Below are 18,057 nucleotides of genomic sequence, written 5' to 3'. Positions count from 1 at the left end.
CATTATAGAAGAATTCCCCAATAGTAGTGATATTATTTGGCCTCAGAAGTTTTATAAGCAAAATATACACTGTATATATTAATAGTTTTATACAGTGCCCACCTTGTTCCTATATTATTGTTTTTTTACAGTACCAGTCAGAAGTTTGGACACCTACTCATTCAAGGGTTTTTCATAATTTTGACTATTCTACATGGTAGAATAATTGTGAATACATAACTATGAAATAACACATGGAATCATGTAGTAACCAAAAAAATGTTAAACAAATCAAAATAGGTTTTATATTTAAGATTCTTCAAAGTGGCCACCCATCGCCTTGATGACAGCTTTGCACACTCTTGGCATTCTCTCAACCAGCTTCGCCTGAAATGCTTTTCCAACGGTCTTGAAGGAGTTCCCACATGCTGAGCACTTGTTGGCTGCTTTTCCTTCACTCTGCAGTCCAACTAATTCCAAACCATCTCCATTGGGTTTAGGTTGGGTGATTGCGGAGGCCAGGTCATCTGATGCAGCACTCCATCACTCTCCTTGGTCAAATAGCCCTTACACAGCCTGGAGGTGTGTTATGGGTCGTTGTCCTGTTGAAAAACAAATGATGGGATGGCATATCGCTGCAGAATGCTGTGGTAGCCATGCTGGTTAAGTGTGCCTTGGATTCTAAATAAATGACAGACAGTGTCACCAGCAAAGCACCCCCACACCATCACACCTCCTCCTCCATGCTTCATGGTGGGAGCCACACATACAAAGATATTCCGTTCACCTACTTTGCGTCTCACAAAGACAAGGCGGTTGGAACCAAAAATCTCAAATTTGAACTCATCAGACCAAAGGACAGATTTCCACCGGTCTAATGTCCATTGCTTGTGTTTCTTGCCCTAAGCAAGTCTCTTCTTATTATTGGTGTCCTTTAGTAGTGGTTTCTTTGCAGCAATTCAACCATGAATGCCTGATTCACGCAGTCTCCTCTGAATAGTTGATGTTGAGATGTGTCTGTTACTTGAACTATGTGAAGTGTTTATTTGGGCTGCAATTTCTGAGTCTGGTTACGCTACTGAGCTTTTCCTCTGCAGCAGGCTGACTCAAGTCCACAACAGCAGCAGTATGTATTGCCAGATTTGCAACGTCTACATACAGGAAAAGCAGTAAAGATTAGCAGCAATCCCAGTAAAACCTGCTCTAGGACAGTAAACTTTCCATTAGGCTTCATCTCGTCTTTGACCCAATGACCTGCTCACATCAACGTCTGACTCAAGGCTTTGTGCCAAACGGCCTCATATTTCCTATATCGTGCACTACGTTTGACCAGAGCCCTATGTACCCTGGTCAAAAGTAGTGCCTATGTAGGGAATAGGGTGTCATTTGGGACGACCCATGGTAGATGGGCTGTTAGGTATTTAGTCTGACTCATGGTAGAGCTGACAGTTCCAGGCCTGGGTGAGGCAGACGGAAGGGTGGCTCCTGGGTCGCATTTCTTAACAAACAGACATTTTTCTCCCCAATTTCGTGGTGTCCAATTGGTAGTTACAGTTTGGTCCCATCGCTGCAACTCCTGTATGACCTCGAGAGAGAGCGAGAGAGAGGCGAAGCTCGAGAGCCATGTGTCCTCCGCAACACAACCCCGCAAAGCCGCACTGCTTCTTGACACACTGCTCACTTAACCAGCCACACCAATATGTCGGAGGAAACAGCTGAAGACCAAAGTCAGCGGGCATGCGCCCGGCCCGCCACAAGGAGTCACTAGAGCTCGATGGGAAATGGACATCCCGGGCCAGCCAAATCCTCCACTAACCCGGGCGATGCTGGGCCAATTGTGCGCCGCCTCATGGGTCTCCCCGTCACGGCCGGATGCGACACAGCCTGGGATCGAACCGGGTCTGTAGTGATGCCTCTAGCACTGCAATACAATTTTCAACAAAAAACAAAATTCTGATTCAAGTAGTCCAACCATGTTTTCATCCTGTTTCCATCCAGGCCTGGGTCATCCAGAGGATGACAGGAGTGGAAGTTGGCACCTGCCCTACAGCTTGTTACCAACCTTTAAGACAGGGTTGGTGACAACTTCTGACTCAATGTAGTCTGTTTGTGGAATCGGTTTAGAGGCAGACGAAAGATGAAGGAGGCACCTGTCCTGCAGTATGTCTCCAACCCCTTTTCCCTGCGTACTGTATTTGTTCCTCGTTCATTGGACAGAGACCGTGTTGGACATACATGGGTGCTTCGTTGGCTGAGCTGTGACATGCTAGACCAGCCCAGGCCACTGTCTCCAACCATTAATCCAGGGCATCTGTCTGGGGGAGGCTGGGAGAATCCAGAGCCACTGCAGGGCCGTAGCAGGGCAATGGCCGTAGCAGAGCCACAGCTCTACTTCCAGACCAGGCTAGAATGAAAGCAAGCCAGGTCTAATAGATGGCATCTGGACAGAGCAATGACTATCAATCGGGACAGAGCCACATTCTATGGCACAGCATTGACAGTGGGATGACCCTCTCTCTCTCTATTCTGCTCACGTACATTTAGGGGATTACGGTGTTATTGGCTGGTCAGTCAGGGTGAGAATAAACAACATAGCTGCAGCATTTCTAAATAAGATGGGAAAAGGAGCATGTGGAGAATAGTTCCCAAGACTCATGTTAGTTCCCAGAACGAATGTCTAGGCTTTAGCTCAGTGGGCTAAATCAGTCTTGATATTACACCAACAACCTGGATTCAATCAACATTATCTAAATGATAATCAAGCTAATATCATAAATTGGTCAATTCAATACATTTCTATTCACAATTTTTTTTTTTGATTTCCCACAAAAATATTTAAGGCTTTGTCCCAGTTGAAGTTGCCAAAGACTATTGTCACAGTATGGATTCTTCAAGAGGGTCCACCTACACCCCAAGGGTTAGTATGTGGACTTGAAGGCGTGATGTGCTGTCCTCCTCCTTTTAAGACTGAGCAACTTGTTGTGTCTTGATTAGAAAAGTTGGTTGAAAAGAAAAGAACGCTCTAAAACTTCCCACGGATTCAACCGTTAATACAATCTGAGGAACCACGGCTCTGAAACAACTAAATGATAACTATTTTGTCACTCGAGAACATTTTGAAAACTTTCGAGGATTCTCAAATGGAATCTAACATCTGTGAAAATTTGTGGCATCTTTTCCTTCGGTGAAATTGTGAACCGCAACTATGGATTGCGCAGTTTGCAGCCTCTCACATGCGTCATTCCCGGGATACCTGCACATTGTGTTTCTCTATTTGATGCACTTGAGAGCACTCGCCCAGTTAGGTAAGTCGAATAAATCATAATGTTTTTTTTTTAAGTACAGTAAGACGTGAATGCCTCGACTATTGCCCTTGATAAGGAAGATAACAAAATGTAGTTTAGCGTACAATTGTTGACTGATGAGAGCTTTGCAGTTTGATTATTTGTTATGGTCCAGGGAATAGTATAAAGTGTATTTTCAGTGTTCTTTCACTCCTCCAGTTACTTTTTCATAACAATTCATAGATAAGACTTGAGAGGATCAGAACATTTTCTCAAAAGTTTCCATTGTCAGACAGCTACATCAGATTTAAGAACGTGTGAAATGGCGGTATGGACCATATGGTAAGAAAGTTTATTGGACACACCCGCAGACAATATAGCAGTGCTGAAAATCATTATAGCCTTTACATGCAGTTACAGTCTGGTTTGCTTTTGGGGGAGGTGGAACGAATGTCTCCCTTGGTAGCTAAACCAGCCTTCTGTTGTTCTACTTCTAAATGAAATACTTTTCAACAATCAGAGTGCAGTATGGTATAGCTCTGTGTCGGTCTGTAGCTATTGTTGTGCTTTGACACCTTATGTAATAATGCACCGGACTCTCTATTATTCTAACTGTGCTAGAAATCCAACCAGTTGGAGAAATTGGCACTGTGTTGCTACGGTCTCTTTCTCAACACCTTAGAGTAGGGCTATATTATAAGTTGTGTATAATGCATAATATTGTAAGTCTAAGTGTTTGAGACATGCAAGCTGCTGGAGAACTTGGCACTGTAGCCAGTTGCTGAGGAGGACACAATTAGAGGTTGTGCTGCTGTGTCATTTGGTGTCTCGTTCTAAAGCCTTGCATACCTGCCGCTCACCACCAGCCAACAAGTAGATATGCTTGAGGAGTGTTATCGAGGGGCAGCTTTACAGGATTGTAACTAAGTTAGCAGTAATACAACATTAAAACAATGTCAATACAACATTATAAATATAGCCTATGTGGGACATCCCACTGTTAGATTATGAATCAAGTTATGAATGGCATTTTAAACTTAGACCATTGTAGACTCGGAGTTGGACCTCTTCTCGCCCACACTGTAAGCCTCAAGGCATTTTTTAACTCAAATACTTCGAGTAAATTGAACCCAAAGTAAATTAAAAGTCATTATCGCTTAAATTGTTTGTGGTACTGACTCAACTAAATGAGAAGTCACATCAACTATATTTTTTAAGTTATGATAACAAAATTACTTTTTTTTCCTAGCATGTACTATTGCAGGTAGATTTTTTGAAATTGCATTTAATATCTGTGTTTTTGCATGTACATTAAGTGATTGATTAAGTCATTCTATGCTACACATGCTATTTAGTTAGATTTTTTTGCACCCGTTACTGAAATGGTTGTTCCAGTTTAAATGGTTCCAGTTTAACTGTGTCTTATCACTGTCAGTCATTATGAATGCAGTTTGTGGGTGAATAAATCCTCCAACTGTGTCACGGGTGTCATCGTCAGATGAAGAGGAATCTGACGATCTGAATAAACGAAACAGTCCTGTCAGGTGCAAAACACTAAACAGAAAACAACTACCCATAAAAACCATGTGGGAAAAAGCTACCTAAGTATGGTTCCCAATCAGAGACAACGATCGACAGCTGTCCCTGATTGAGAACCATACCTGCCAAAAACAAAGAAATACAAAAACATAGAAAAAAGAACATGGAATGCCCACCCAAATCACACCCTGACCAAACCAAAATAGAGACACAGTACGCAGAGCCGGTGCAGGATACCCTGGGCCAAAACGGCGCACCGGAGACCAAGCGCACTGAGTTGTCACAATCCGCCCTGGCTGGATGCCCACTCTCGCATGGCACTTGCGGGCTGGCATACAGCGCTCCGGGCTATGAGTGTGCACTGGAGACACCGTGCTCTTTACCTCATAACATGGTGCCTGACCAGTACCACGCTGCTTCCGGTAAGCACGGGGAGTTGGCTCAGGTCTATCGCCTGACTCTGCCAATCTCCCTGTGTGCCCCCAAACATTTTCTTTTGGGGGGGGCTGCCTCTCGTACCTGCTGCGCTGCCTTGCCTCATATCACCGCCTCTCAGCTTTAGCTGCCTCCAGTTCTTCTTTCGGGCAGCAATATTCCCCAGCCTGTCTCCAGGGTCCCTGTCCGTCCAGTATCTCCTCCCATGTCCAGGAGTCCTGAACCCTCTGCTCCTCCATACCACCCTGCTTGGTCCGCTTGTGGTGGGTAGTTCTGTCACAGGTGTCATTGTCGGATGAAGAGGAATTGGACCAAAGCGCAGCTTGGTGAGTTTTTCATTACTTTTATTTAAACTGAACACAAAACAAAAATAACAAAGTGACTAAACGAAACCGAAACAGTCCTGTCAGGTGCAAAACACTAAACAGAAAACAACTACCCACAAAAACCATGTGGGAAAAAGCTACCTAAGTATGGTTCCCAATCAGAGACAACGATAGACAGCTGTCACTGATTGAGAACCATACCCGGCCAAAACAAAGAAATACAAAAACATAGAAAAATAACATAGAATGCCCACCCAATGGGACACCCTGACCAAACCAAAATAGAGACATAAAAAGCTCTAAGGTGACAAACTTTGGCTGGATTCCAGTAGGAATGCATAATGTGACTTGCAGGTATGGTTGCAAAATGGTGGTACATTTCCGAGATTTTCCAGAACTCTCGGTTGGGAGATCCTGGAAATCCTTCCAGGATTTGTAGAAAATCTGGATTTTTGGGGGAAAGTTACTGGAATTTTGCAACCCTACTTGCAGGCCTGATGTGGCCTATAGACCATGAGTTTCAGGCCACTGTATTAGTGTTAAAAATAAGGCCTTATGAGATATGTACTGAATAGTCATAAAGAGTTGAATTATAATGATAACATTCACCTAGGGACTCACTTGGTGAAGGGCACATGACTGAAAATCAAGGAATTCAACAACCATATCTCTGTCACTAACAAATACAGTCATGGGTGGTAACTCTACAATTCACTCAAAAAGAAACGGCACACTGGGAAATTATATTAGAGGAGTGGCTTAGTGGAGTCATTACTCAAAATGTTCAAGCTGATACAACTCAAATCTATCCGTTTGCAATGGCATGTATTCATGGATACCAAGGGAAGTCAAACTTCCCCAAATGTTTGACAAATAAAAATGATTTATATTTAGTCTCTGCGTTTTCAGAATTTTCCATCAATTCGCAAGTGGCTGAGTCTCACCAGAGAAATCATCCGTGTGAGGCCCTCTGTCTTAGTATGTGTAGCCCATGTATCTGATGCTTTGGGGAACAAAAGAGTACGACATGTTGCCACCGTAGCATTTGATTGATTGATCCCATTTGAGAATCCTCTCTTGATAAAAAATATATAAAATAATTGTAGGTTGTCCGGGTGCAGCAAAATGCCCCCAAGAAAGGACCGTTTGGATTTGGCTTCACACCAATTTGGAATTGTGGTTTTGACTTAATACTCTGCACAGGCCAATGATTGTGACGCCGATTCTGATCTAACCATGAATTAATATATTGTGCCACTAGCCTGAGACAACTGAGGTCCAATATGTAGCCTAGTAGTCTCAGGTTAACTAGCTAGCTAACTTAGCTGGTTCATTGTTGCCCATGCAAGGTAGTCAGGCTAGCAAGCATTTTAGCTAGGTAGCCTATGAAAACTAAAACTAAAAGCATACAGAGCCATAGACCGTTTTGCCAACATGAAAGAGAGTAGGATGGCATTAGCTTTCAACTAGTCTACAAGTAGGGTGTGGACTTGACCGGACAGATGTTGCTCTCCGGTTTGGTGAAGAAACAAATGTATGTTTAGTTAAACCTATTCCGCCACTGACTGACTGTTGTCTTTTTTTTGTCACGTCTTTATTGTATATCACAGTGGCAAATGAACAAATGGGTTATAGAGCAAACAACGCAAATATCACAACACAGGTTGTGATATGGCTTTTCTTTACTGGCTTGGCTTCCCCAATGGTGTTACCCACACATCACTACTGTCAGTTGGAGTAATGACTACAAAATCCCTTTTGGTGACCGTACTCATATATATTAAAGGGATACTTCAGGATTTTGGCAATGAGGCCCTTTATCTACTTCCCCAGAGTTAGATGAACTGGTGAATACCATTAGATGTAGTTTCGCAAGCCAAAGTTAACTAGAGTGAGCGCAATTACATTTACATTTAAGTCATTTAGCAGACGCTCTTATCCAGAGCGACTTACAAATTGGTGCATTCACCTTATGACATCCAGTGGAACAGCCACTTTACAATAGTGCATCAAATATTTTAAGGGGGGGTGAGAAGGATTACTTTATCCTATCCTAAGTATTCCTTAAAGAGATGGGGTTTCAGGTGTCTCCGGAAGGTGGTGATTGACTCCGCTGTCCTGGCGTCGTGAGGGAGTTTGTTCCACCATTGGGGAGCCAGAGCAGCGAACAGTTTTGACTGGGCTGAGCGGGAACTGTACTTCCTCAGTGGTAGGGAGGCGAGCAGGCCAGAGGTGGATGAACGCCTTAGGTGCCGTTCCCCTCACAGCTCCGTAGGCAAGCACCATGGTCTTGTAGCGGATGCGAGCTTCAACTGGAAGCCAGTGGAGAGAGCGGAGGAGTGGGGTGACGTGAGAGAACATGCTAGCAGATACCATAGACTCCCAGTAATTATGCTAACGCTAGTTAGCAATTGCACTACATCTAGTTAGCAGCTTCCTTCAAACTGCCATAAAAATGGTATCCATGAGTTCATCTGACTCTAGGGAAGTAGATAAAGGGCCTAATTTCCAAAATCCCGAATTATTCCTTTAAGTGCAACGGGTTTCCTCAAAGGTTTTGAGTAATGACAGCACATTGGGGTTTACAGTGCAGGGGACTAGTAGTTATACCATTAGGGAGAGTAAGCACTAGTTCCTTGGTGTTTCTTCTCTCCTCTCCCACATCCAATCAGCGGGTCATTTGCTCCTTCAGCAGAGTTGTCACAACAAATAAATCAAAGAATGGGCCCTGACCCTTTAGTTCATCACAGCACGGTGTGTGTGTGTGTGTGTGTGTGTGTGTGTGTGTGTGTGTGTGTGTGTGTGTGTGTGTGTGTGTGTGTGTGTGTGTGTGTGTGTGCGTGCGTGCGCGCGCGCGCGTGCGTGTGTGTGTGTGTGTGTGTGTGTGTGTGTGTGTGTGTGTGTGTGTGTGTGTGTGTGTGTGTGTGTGTGTGTGTGTGTGTGTGTGTGTGTGTGTGTGTGTGTGTGTGCGTGCGTGCGTGCGTGCGTGCGTGCGTTTGTGCGTGCGTTTGTGCATGTGTGTGAGAGACTCTCAATTAAACCACTAAACAACTGCCCTGAGAATGGACTCTGATGACCATCTCCTCATGAGACAACAAAGCATTCTTTCACTAGCAGCACCATGGTTGGGGCCATAGGTCAGATCATGATGCCACACTCCTGCTGGGGAGCCTGTTGTTGGGTGTCACCTACGCTGTGTCTCAAATGGCACCCTATTCCCTATATAATGCTTGTGTCTGTAGGGCTCTGGTCAAAAGTATTGCACTATGTAGGGAGAAGGGTAACATTTTGGACGAAGTCTTAGCTTATGTATTATGCCTTTTTAACATCTGCCATATCATGAATTCAGAGCTACCTATGTAATAGAACTCAAAGGGTTTTCTTTAATGGAAGATTCTAATGTCAAACATGTAAAGTGTGGTGTACCGCAGGGCAGCTCTCTAGGCTCTCTACTCTTTTCTATTTTTACCAATGACCTGCCACTTGCATTAAACAAAGCATGTGTGTCCATGTATGCTGATGATTCAACCATGTATGCATCAGCAACGACAACTAATAAAGTCATGAAACCCTTAACAAAGAGTTGCAGTCTATTTTGGAATTTGTGGCCAGTAATAAACTGGTCCTGAACATCTCTAAAACTAAGAGCATTGTATTTGGTACAAATCATTTGGTACAAAAGTTCTAGACCTCAGCTGAATCTGGTAATGAATGGTGTGGCTGTTGAACAAGTTGAGGAGACTAAATTAGTTGCCGGTACCTTAGATTGTAAACTGTCATGGTCAAAACATAGAGATTCAATGGTTGTAAAGATAGGGAGAGGTATGTCCGTAATAAAGAGAATCTCTGCTTTTTTGATACAACACAGGCTGCAGGCTCTAGTTTTGTCTAATCTTGATTATTGTCCGGTCGTGTGGTCCAGTACTGCAAGGAAAGACCTAGTTAAGCTGCAGATGGCCCAGAGCAGTACATTTTGCTCTTCATTGTAATCAGAGGGCTGATATAAATAATATGCATGGCAGTTTGTCTTGGCTAAGAGTTGAGGAGAGACTGACTGCATCACTTCTTCTTTTTATAAGAAACATTAAGGTGTTGAACATCCCAAATTGTTTGCGTAGTCAACGTACACACAGCTCTGACACACACACTTACCCCACCAGACATGCCACTAGGGGTCTTTTCACAGTCCCCAAATCCAGAACAAATTCAAGAAAGCGTACAATATTATATAGAGCCCTTATTGCATGGAACTTCCTTCCATCTCATTTGCTCAAATAAACAGCAAACCTGGTTAAAAAAACAGATAACACAACACCTCACGGCCCAACGCCTCTCCTCTATTTGACCTAGATAGTTTGTGTGTATGCATTGATATGTAGGCTACGTGTGCCTTTTTAAAAAATGATGTAGTTCTGTCTTGAGATGTTCTTGTCTATTGACGTTCTGTATTATGTTATGTTTCATGTTTTGTGTGGACCCCAGTAAGAGTAGCTGCTGCTTTTGAATTGATCCTAATAAAATACCAAATTCCATCCAATCAAGTCACTCCATACAGCAGGGGTATCTAACTCATTTTGCCCCAGTGGCCACATTCAGTCTTCAACAAGGTCTGGAGGGTAAACACTGAAAATGTATTACATTGCCTTGCCGTCCAAATTTGAGAGCACGTGTTGTGTTTACAAATCCTCTATCTCTCTGCACACATACACCTTGCCTGGAAGCTTCACACCTTGTCTGGGTCTGGGAACTAATTCTCTCCAAGCACGGAGGTCAAAGGTTGTCCAAACAGCCATGTTTTCCATAGGAGAGGATGACACAGAGGTGAGACTGGGCTGTGGCTGTTTGGTTAACCTAGTCAAATTGGCCTTGAACAGAGTTTACAGCACGGTAGGGAGGTAACGTCATAAATAGTCTGGGAACTTTCAGCCCAGGACAAACCTTCCTCATTAGCCAAGGGGGCAGACTGTTGCCGCATCCAAATGATACGAAGTATGTAACACCATTTGGGGGTACTGTAAGAAATGTGTAACATGCTATGTTTTGTAATTGATCATTCAACACCATAGTGATCATGTAGAGCAAGACGCCTTTAAGGTATATAGAATATATTTCATAATATAGTCACCAAGGTAGGATTTCCAAAGGATGCTCTGCATTAGGTAGAAACAGAGTAAGGCCTTCCTATTCCTCTTTCATAGCTCTGACTGATATCCTGAAGTCCTAGTCGTTTTGACCCATTTTCAATTTACAGACAGGGAAGTGTATTTGTATTTGTATTCATTATGGATCCCCATTAGCTGCTGCCAAAGCTACTCTTCCTGGGGTCCAGCAAAATTAAGGCAGTTTATATCATTTTAAAACATTACAATACATTCCAGATTTGCACAACACACTCTGTGCCCTCAGGCCCCTATTCCACCACCACTACCACATATCTACACTACTAAATCCATGTGTATGTATAGTGTGTGTGTGTGTGTGTGTGTGTGTGTGTGTGTGTGTGTGTGTGTGTGTGTGTGTGTGTGTGTGTGTGTGTGTGTGTGTGTGTGTGTGTGTGTGTGTGTGTGTGTGTGTGTGTGTGTGTGTGTGTGTGTGTGTGTGTGTGTGTGTGTGTGTGTGAGTGTGTGTGTGTGTGTGTGTGTGTGTGTGTGTGTGTGTTACTTCACAGTCCCCGCTGTTCCATAAGGTGTTTTTTTTATCTGTTTTTAAATAAAAATTTACTGCATGTGTCAGTTTGTTGATCTCTATCTAGTACTGTGTGCCTCTCATAGTCTCATAGTCTGTTCTGACCTCTTGTGGCATGTCTTGTGGGGTAAGCATGGGTGTCCGAGCTGTGTGCCAGTAGTTTAGACAGACAGCTCAGTGCCTTCAACATGTCTATACCTCTCACTTTCAGCCAGGAGAGATTGACATGCATATTATTAATATTAGCTCTCTGTGTACATCCAAGGGCCAGCCGTGCTGCCCTGTTCTGAGCCAATTGCAATTTTTCTAAGTCCTTTTCTGTTGCACCTGACCACACGACTGAACAGCAGTCAAGGTGCAACAAAACCAGGGCCTGTAGGACCTGCCTTGTTGATAATGTTGTTAAGAAGGCAGAGCATCGCTTTATTATAGACAGAATGTGATGTTGGTGCAGGTTCTTTGACACTTGAATTGACCTGGGATGTGAGAAGTCTGACTTTAAAGTCCTTTTCTCTCCATTTTTAGCCTTCAGCTGCGAGCTATGTTCAGACCCTGTCATGGATCGCTGGCTTTATTGTATAACCCTCCAGGGGTGAGTTTAGAAAGGAGGGGAATTAGGTAAATGAATGAGTGTTATTTTTACCTGTTTGAATGGACCCTCCTCATCTCTCCCTCTGAAGGTTACAGTAAATTAACTCTAGTTCAACCCTTTGAACTGACTGAAGTTATAGAGCCACTGGAATGACATATTTTGCTACCTTTTTTTGCTACCATGCCCCACTCACCCCCTCCAACCCTCCCTTCCTCCACAGTCCAGGTTGACATCTCAGTAACTACCCAGAAAGACTTTTATGTTCCAAATACATTCATCTTAAAAATAAAATGTTTTCTTTCTAACCTTGTCATTCTGTCTCCCCCAGCTCCAGAGTGGCACCTGGGAGGTTACCGCATGTTGAGGAACCCATATCGCAGCGTGGACTTTGACTCCAATGACACTGCCATACTGTCATGTTTTGTCTTATATCATCTTGTCATTTTGCTTTTCCATTCTGTTCGTTTCCCTCTGCTGGTCTTATTGGGTTCTTTCCCTCTTTCTATCCCTCTCTCTCCCCCTCCCCCTCTCACTCTCTCGCTCTCTCTTCTCTCTATCGTTCCGTTCCTGCTCCCAGCTGTTCCTATTCCCCTAATCATCATTTAGTCTTCCCACACCTGTTCCCGATCCTTTCCCCTGATTAGAGTCCCTATTTATTCCTTTGTGTTCCGTTCCTGTCCCGTCGGTTCCTTGTTTTGTATTCACCATGCTGTGATTGTGTTTCGCCCTGTCCTGTCGTGTTTTTGCCTTCATCAGATGCTGCGTGTGAGCAGGTGTCTCTGTCTACTACGGCCTGCGCCTACCCGAAGCGACCTGCAGTCTGTGGCCGCTTCTCTTGTTATTCCCCTCTACAGACTAGAGGATTTCTGTTATTCCCTGTTTGGATTTGAATAAACTCTGTTTCTGTTAAGTCGCTTTTGGGTCCTCTATCACCTGCATGACAGAAGGAACCGACCAAGGAATGGACCCAGCGACTTCAGACGCTCGTTACACTGCCGTCGAGATCCAAGGAGCCATGCTCGGCAGACACGAGCAGGAATTGTCTGCTGCTCGCCATGCCGTGGAGAACCTGGCCGCTCAGGTTTCCGACCTCTCTGGACAGTTCCAGAGTCTCGTCTCGTGCCACCTGTTACTTCCTGGCCTGCCGAGCCTCCAGAACCTAGGGTTAATAACCCACCTTGCTACTCCGGGCAGCCCACTGAGTGCCGCTCCTTTCTCACGCAGTGTGAGATTGTGTTCTCTCTCCAACCCAACACATACTCTAGAGAGAGAGCTCGGGTTGCTTACGTCATTTCACTCCTTACTGGCCGGGCTCGAGAATGGGGCACAGCTATCTGGGAGGCAAGGGCTGATTGCTCTAACAAGTTCCAGAACTTTAAAGAGGAGATGATTCGGGTTTTTGACCGTTCAGTTTTTGGTAGGGAGGCTTCTAGGGCCCTGGCTTCCTTATGCCAAGGTGAACGGTCCATAACGGATTATTCTATTGAGTTTCGCACTCTTGCTGCCTCTAGTGAGTGGAACGAGCCGGCGCTGCTCGCTCGTTTTCTGGAGGGACTCCACGCAGTGGTTAAGGATGAGATTCTCTCCCGGGAGGTTCCTTCAGATGTGGACTCTTTGATTGCTCTCGCCATCCGCATAGAACGACGGGTAGATCTTCGTCACCGGGCTCGTGGAAGAGAGCTCGCATCAACGGTGTTTCCCTGCTCCGCATCGCAACCATCTCCCTCCTCTGGCTTTGAGACTGAGCCCATGCAGCTGGGAGGGATTCGCATCTCGACTAAGGAGAGGGAACGGAGGATCACCAACCGCCTGTGCCTCTATTGCGGAGTTGCTGGACATTTTGTTAATTCATGTTCAGTAAGAGGCCAGAGCCCATCAGTAAGCGGAGGGCTACTGGTGAGCACTACTACTCTGGTCTCTTCATCTAGATCTTGTACTACTATGTCGGTCCATCTACGCTGGACCGGTTCGGTGCTACATGCAGTGCCTTGATTGACTCTGGGGCTGAGGGTTGTTTCATGGACGAAGCATGGGTTCGGAAACATAACATTCCTTTCAGACCGTTAGACAAGCCTACGCCCATGTTTGCCTTAGATGGTAGTCATCTTCCCAGTATCAAATTTGAGACACTACCTTTAACTCTCACAGTATCTGGTAACCACAGTGAGACTATTTCTTTTGATTTTCCGTTCACCGTTTACTCCTGTTGTTTTGGGTCATCCCTGGCTAGTATGTCATAATCCTTCTATTAATTGGTCTAGTAATTCTATCCTATCCTGGAACGTTTCTTGTCATGTGAAGTGTTTAATGTCTGCCATCCCTCCTGTTTCTTCTGTCCCTACTTCTCAGGAGGAACCTGGCGATTTGACAGGAGTGCCGGAGGAATATCATGATCTGCGCACGGTCTTCAGTCGGTCCCGAGCCAACTCCCTTCCTCCTCACCGGTCGTATGATTGTAGTATTGATCTCCTTCCGGGGACCACTCCCCCTCGAGGTAGACTATACTCTCTGTCGGCTCCCGAACGTAAGGCTCTCGAGGATTATTTGTCTGTGTCTCTTGACGCCGGTACCATAGTGCCTTCTTCTTCTCCGGCCGGGGCGGGGTTCTTTTGTTAAGAAGAAGGACGGTACTCTGCGCCCCTGCGTGGATTATCGAGGGCTGAATGACATAACGGTTAAGAATCGTTATCCGCTTCCCCTTATGTCATCAGCCTTCGAGATTCTGCAGGAGCCAGGTGCTTTACTAAGTTGGACCTTCGTAACGCTTACCATCTCGTGCGCATCAGAGAGGGGGACGAGTGGAAAACGGCGTTTAACACTCCGTTAGGGCATTTTGAGTACCGGGTTCTGCCGTTCGGTCTCGCCAATGCGCCAGCTGTTTTTCAGGCATTAGTTAATGATGTTCTGAGAGACATGCTGAACATTTTTGTTTTTGTCTATCTTGACGATATCCTGATTTTTTCTCCGTCACTCGAGATTCATGTTCAGCACGTTCGACGTGTTCTACAGCGCCTTTTAGAGAATTGTCTCTACGTAAAGGCTGAGAAGTGCTCTTTTCATGTCTCCTCCGTTACTTTTCTCGGTTCCGTTATTTCCGCTGAAGGCATTCAGATGGATTCCGCTAAGGTCCAAGCTGTCAGTGATTGGCCCGTTCCAAGGTCACGTGTCGAGTTGCAGCGCTTTTTAGGTTTCGCTAATTTCTATCGGCGTTTCATTCGTAATTTCGGTCAAGTTGCTGCCCCTCTCACAGCTCTTACTTCTGTCAAGACGTGTTTTAAGTGGTCGGTTCCGCCCAGGGAGCTTTTGATCTTCTAAAAGAACGTTTTACGTCCGCTCCTATCCTCGTTACTCCTGACGTCACTAGACAATTCATTGTCGAGGTTGACGCTTCAGAGGTAGGCGTGGGAGCCATTCTATCCCAGCGCTTCCAGTCTGACGATAAGGTTCATCCTTGCGCTTATTTTTCTCATCGCCTGTCGCCATCTGAGCGCAACTATGATGTGGGTAACCGTGAACTGCTCGCCATCCGCTTAGCCCTAGGCGAATGGCGACAGTGGTTGGAGGGGGCGACCGTTCCTTTTGTCGTTTGGACAGACCATAAGAACCTTGAGTACATCCGTTCTGCCAAACGACTTAATGCCCGTCAAGCTCGTTGGGCGTTGTTTTTCGCTCGTTTCGAGTTTGTGATTTCTTACCGTCCGGGTAGCAAGAACACCAAGCCTGATGCCTTATCCCGTCTGTTTAGTTCTTCTGTGGCTTCTACTGATCTCGAGGGATTCTTCCTTATGGGCGTGTTGTCGGGTTGACAGTCTGGGAATTGAAAGACAGGTTAAGCAAGCACTCACGCACACTGCGTCGCCGCGCGCTTGTCCTAGTAACCTCCTTTTCGTTCCTGTTTCCACTCGTCTGGCTGTTCTTCAGTGGGCTCACTCTGCCAAGTTAGCTGGTCATCCCGGTGTTCGAGGCACTCTTGCGTCTATTCGCCAGCGCTTTTGGTGGCCGACTCAGGAGCGTGACACGCGCCGTTTCGTGGCTGCGTGTTCAGACTGCGCGCAGAAGAAGTCTGGTAATTTTTTTCTGCTTCTGCTCCTGGTCTTGCTGGGTCTCAGTCTGTTCCCTGCCATCGCATCTCTCCTGTTCTTGTTCCTGCCCTTGCTGTGTCTCAGTCTGTCCCTAGTTCTCATTTTTTTTTTTTAGAGTAGTACCCTAGTTTCCCTTTTATCGTTTTTCGTTACGGTCCTGAGGAGAGGAGTTGGGTTCTTTCTCGGGACGTGCTGGACCGTTTGATCTATGATTTCCTCCGTTGCCGCCAGTGTTCCTCCTCGAGAGCGCCAGGAGGCGCTCGGTGAGTGGGGGGGGGTACTGTCATGTTTTGTCTTATATCATCTTGTCATTTTGCTTTTCCATTCTGTTCGTTTCCCTCTGCTGGTCTTATTGGGTTCTTTCCCTCTTTCTATCCCTCTCTCTCCCCCTCCCCCTCTCACTCTCTCGCTCTCTCTTCTCTCTATCGTTCCGTTCCTGCTCCCAGCTGTTCCTATTCCCCTAATCATCATTTAGTCTTCCCACACCTGTTCCCGATCCTTTCCCCTGATTAGAGTCCCTATTTATTCCTTTGTGTTCCGTTCCTGTCCCGTCGGTTCCTTGTTTTGTATTCACCATGCTGTGATTGTGTTTCGCCCTGTCCTGTCGTGTTTTTTGCCTTCATCAGATGCTGCGTGTGAGCAGGTGTCTCTGTCTACTACGGCCTGCGCCTACCCGAAGCGACCTGCAGTCTGTGGCCGCTTCTCTTGTTATTCCCCTCTACAGACTAGAGGATTTCTGTTATTCCCTGTTTGGATTTGAATAAACTCTGTTTCTGTTAAGTCGCTTTTGGGTCCTCTATCACCTGCATGACACATACAGGACCTGATCTGTGATCACTCCCTCTCCCCAGGAGGGTACCGCTTCAGCATTAACAACAAGCCTGCAGAGATGCCCACCAGCGGTGTGGAAGTAAGCTAAAGCTGTTCAACCTTAGCCATCTTGCACCTAGTGTGTAAAGGGGTTCCACAAGGCTCCATTTTAGGGCCTGTTTTATTTACCACTTACAACCATCAATACAGGCAAAGCTATGATTAACTCTTCACAGTGGGAGGGATTTTCTTGATTTTACTTGAAGATACTGTACTTAATCAAGTGGTTTTCATGAAGAAACATGTTGTGTATCCAATATTTAAAGTAATGAGAATTATAAGGATTATTCTTTATAAACATCCAAACTGCAAGGCATGAATTACATGATTAATTTCCATGTAAATGAGTCCATACAACTGACCTCATTCAATACAGCTGTGTTTAGTTTTTGCTTTTGAGTTTGCTTTTGTTGATAGTGAAACGTTGAGTGTAAACTGTATAATGAGTAGACAGGTGGAAGCTTTTTCACAAAGTGTCTCAGAGTAGGTGTGCTGATCTTGGATCAAGTCCCCCCTCATATCCGTTACAATTTAAAAGGCAAAACTGATCCTCGATCAGCACTTACTCTGAGGTGCTTTGTGAATATGGGTCATTGTCTTCTCTCCAGATGAACAGATGTGGCACCCAGGCACCTGTGTGGCTGTCTCTGACTGATAGCTCGTTGCCCCGCCCAGGGGAGGTCCGCAAGCTCTCAGCCTGTGCCACCTGGCAGTTCTTCCACGGGAGCACCAAGGACTGCTGCCTCTTCCACATCCCCATCTCAGTGCGCAACTGAGCCCACCCAGGGGTGTATGGGATATTGTGCCATAGGTGAATTAGAATTACAGAGTCACTGTCAGTTTAGTGTGATGGGATGTATGGGGGACTGCTTCGCTGGAATTTGGAATTTGTTCTTAGCCTTATTAAGATATGTCTGCTGCTCTATTCGTTCTCTCTGGTCTAAAGCCTTCAAGTGGAATTAAGGAAATAAAAAAATAAAGGTCTTAACTGTATTTTTCTTGTTTTTAGTCATATCAGAATTTGGACCTAAATTATGCCCCACGGGTAAGGTGGAAGTCAATGGGCGATGCAAAGGTAAACAACTACGACAAGCTCAAAGAAATATTATTCACATTTATTGTGATTCTTTATTTAATCATGTCTGGTTGGTCCTTGATATCAACTTCTTGTTCATCCCTCGTCTTTCCCTTGCCCAGCAAGTCTCCCTGCATTATCCCACAAGCCTGTGATCACCCCAGAGCTGGTGGGCAGCAGTGTCCACCTG

Source organism: Oncorhynchus gorbuscha, unplaced genomic scaffold (assembly GCF_021184085.1).
Source record: "Oncorhynchus gorbuscha isolate QuinsamMale2020 ecotype Even-year unplaced genomic scaffold, OgorEven_v1.0 Un_scaffold_22:::fragment_2:::debris, whole genome shotgun sequence".
Taxonomy (NCBI): Eukaryota; Metazoa; Chordata; class Actinopteri; order Salmoniformes; family Salmonidae; genus Oncorhynchus; species Oncorhynchus gorbuscha.
The sequence above is the reverse complement of the archived record's forward strand: the minus strand, read 5'-3'. Positions refer to the sequence as shown.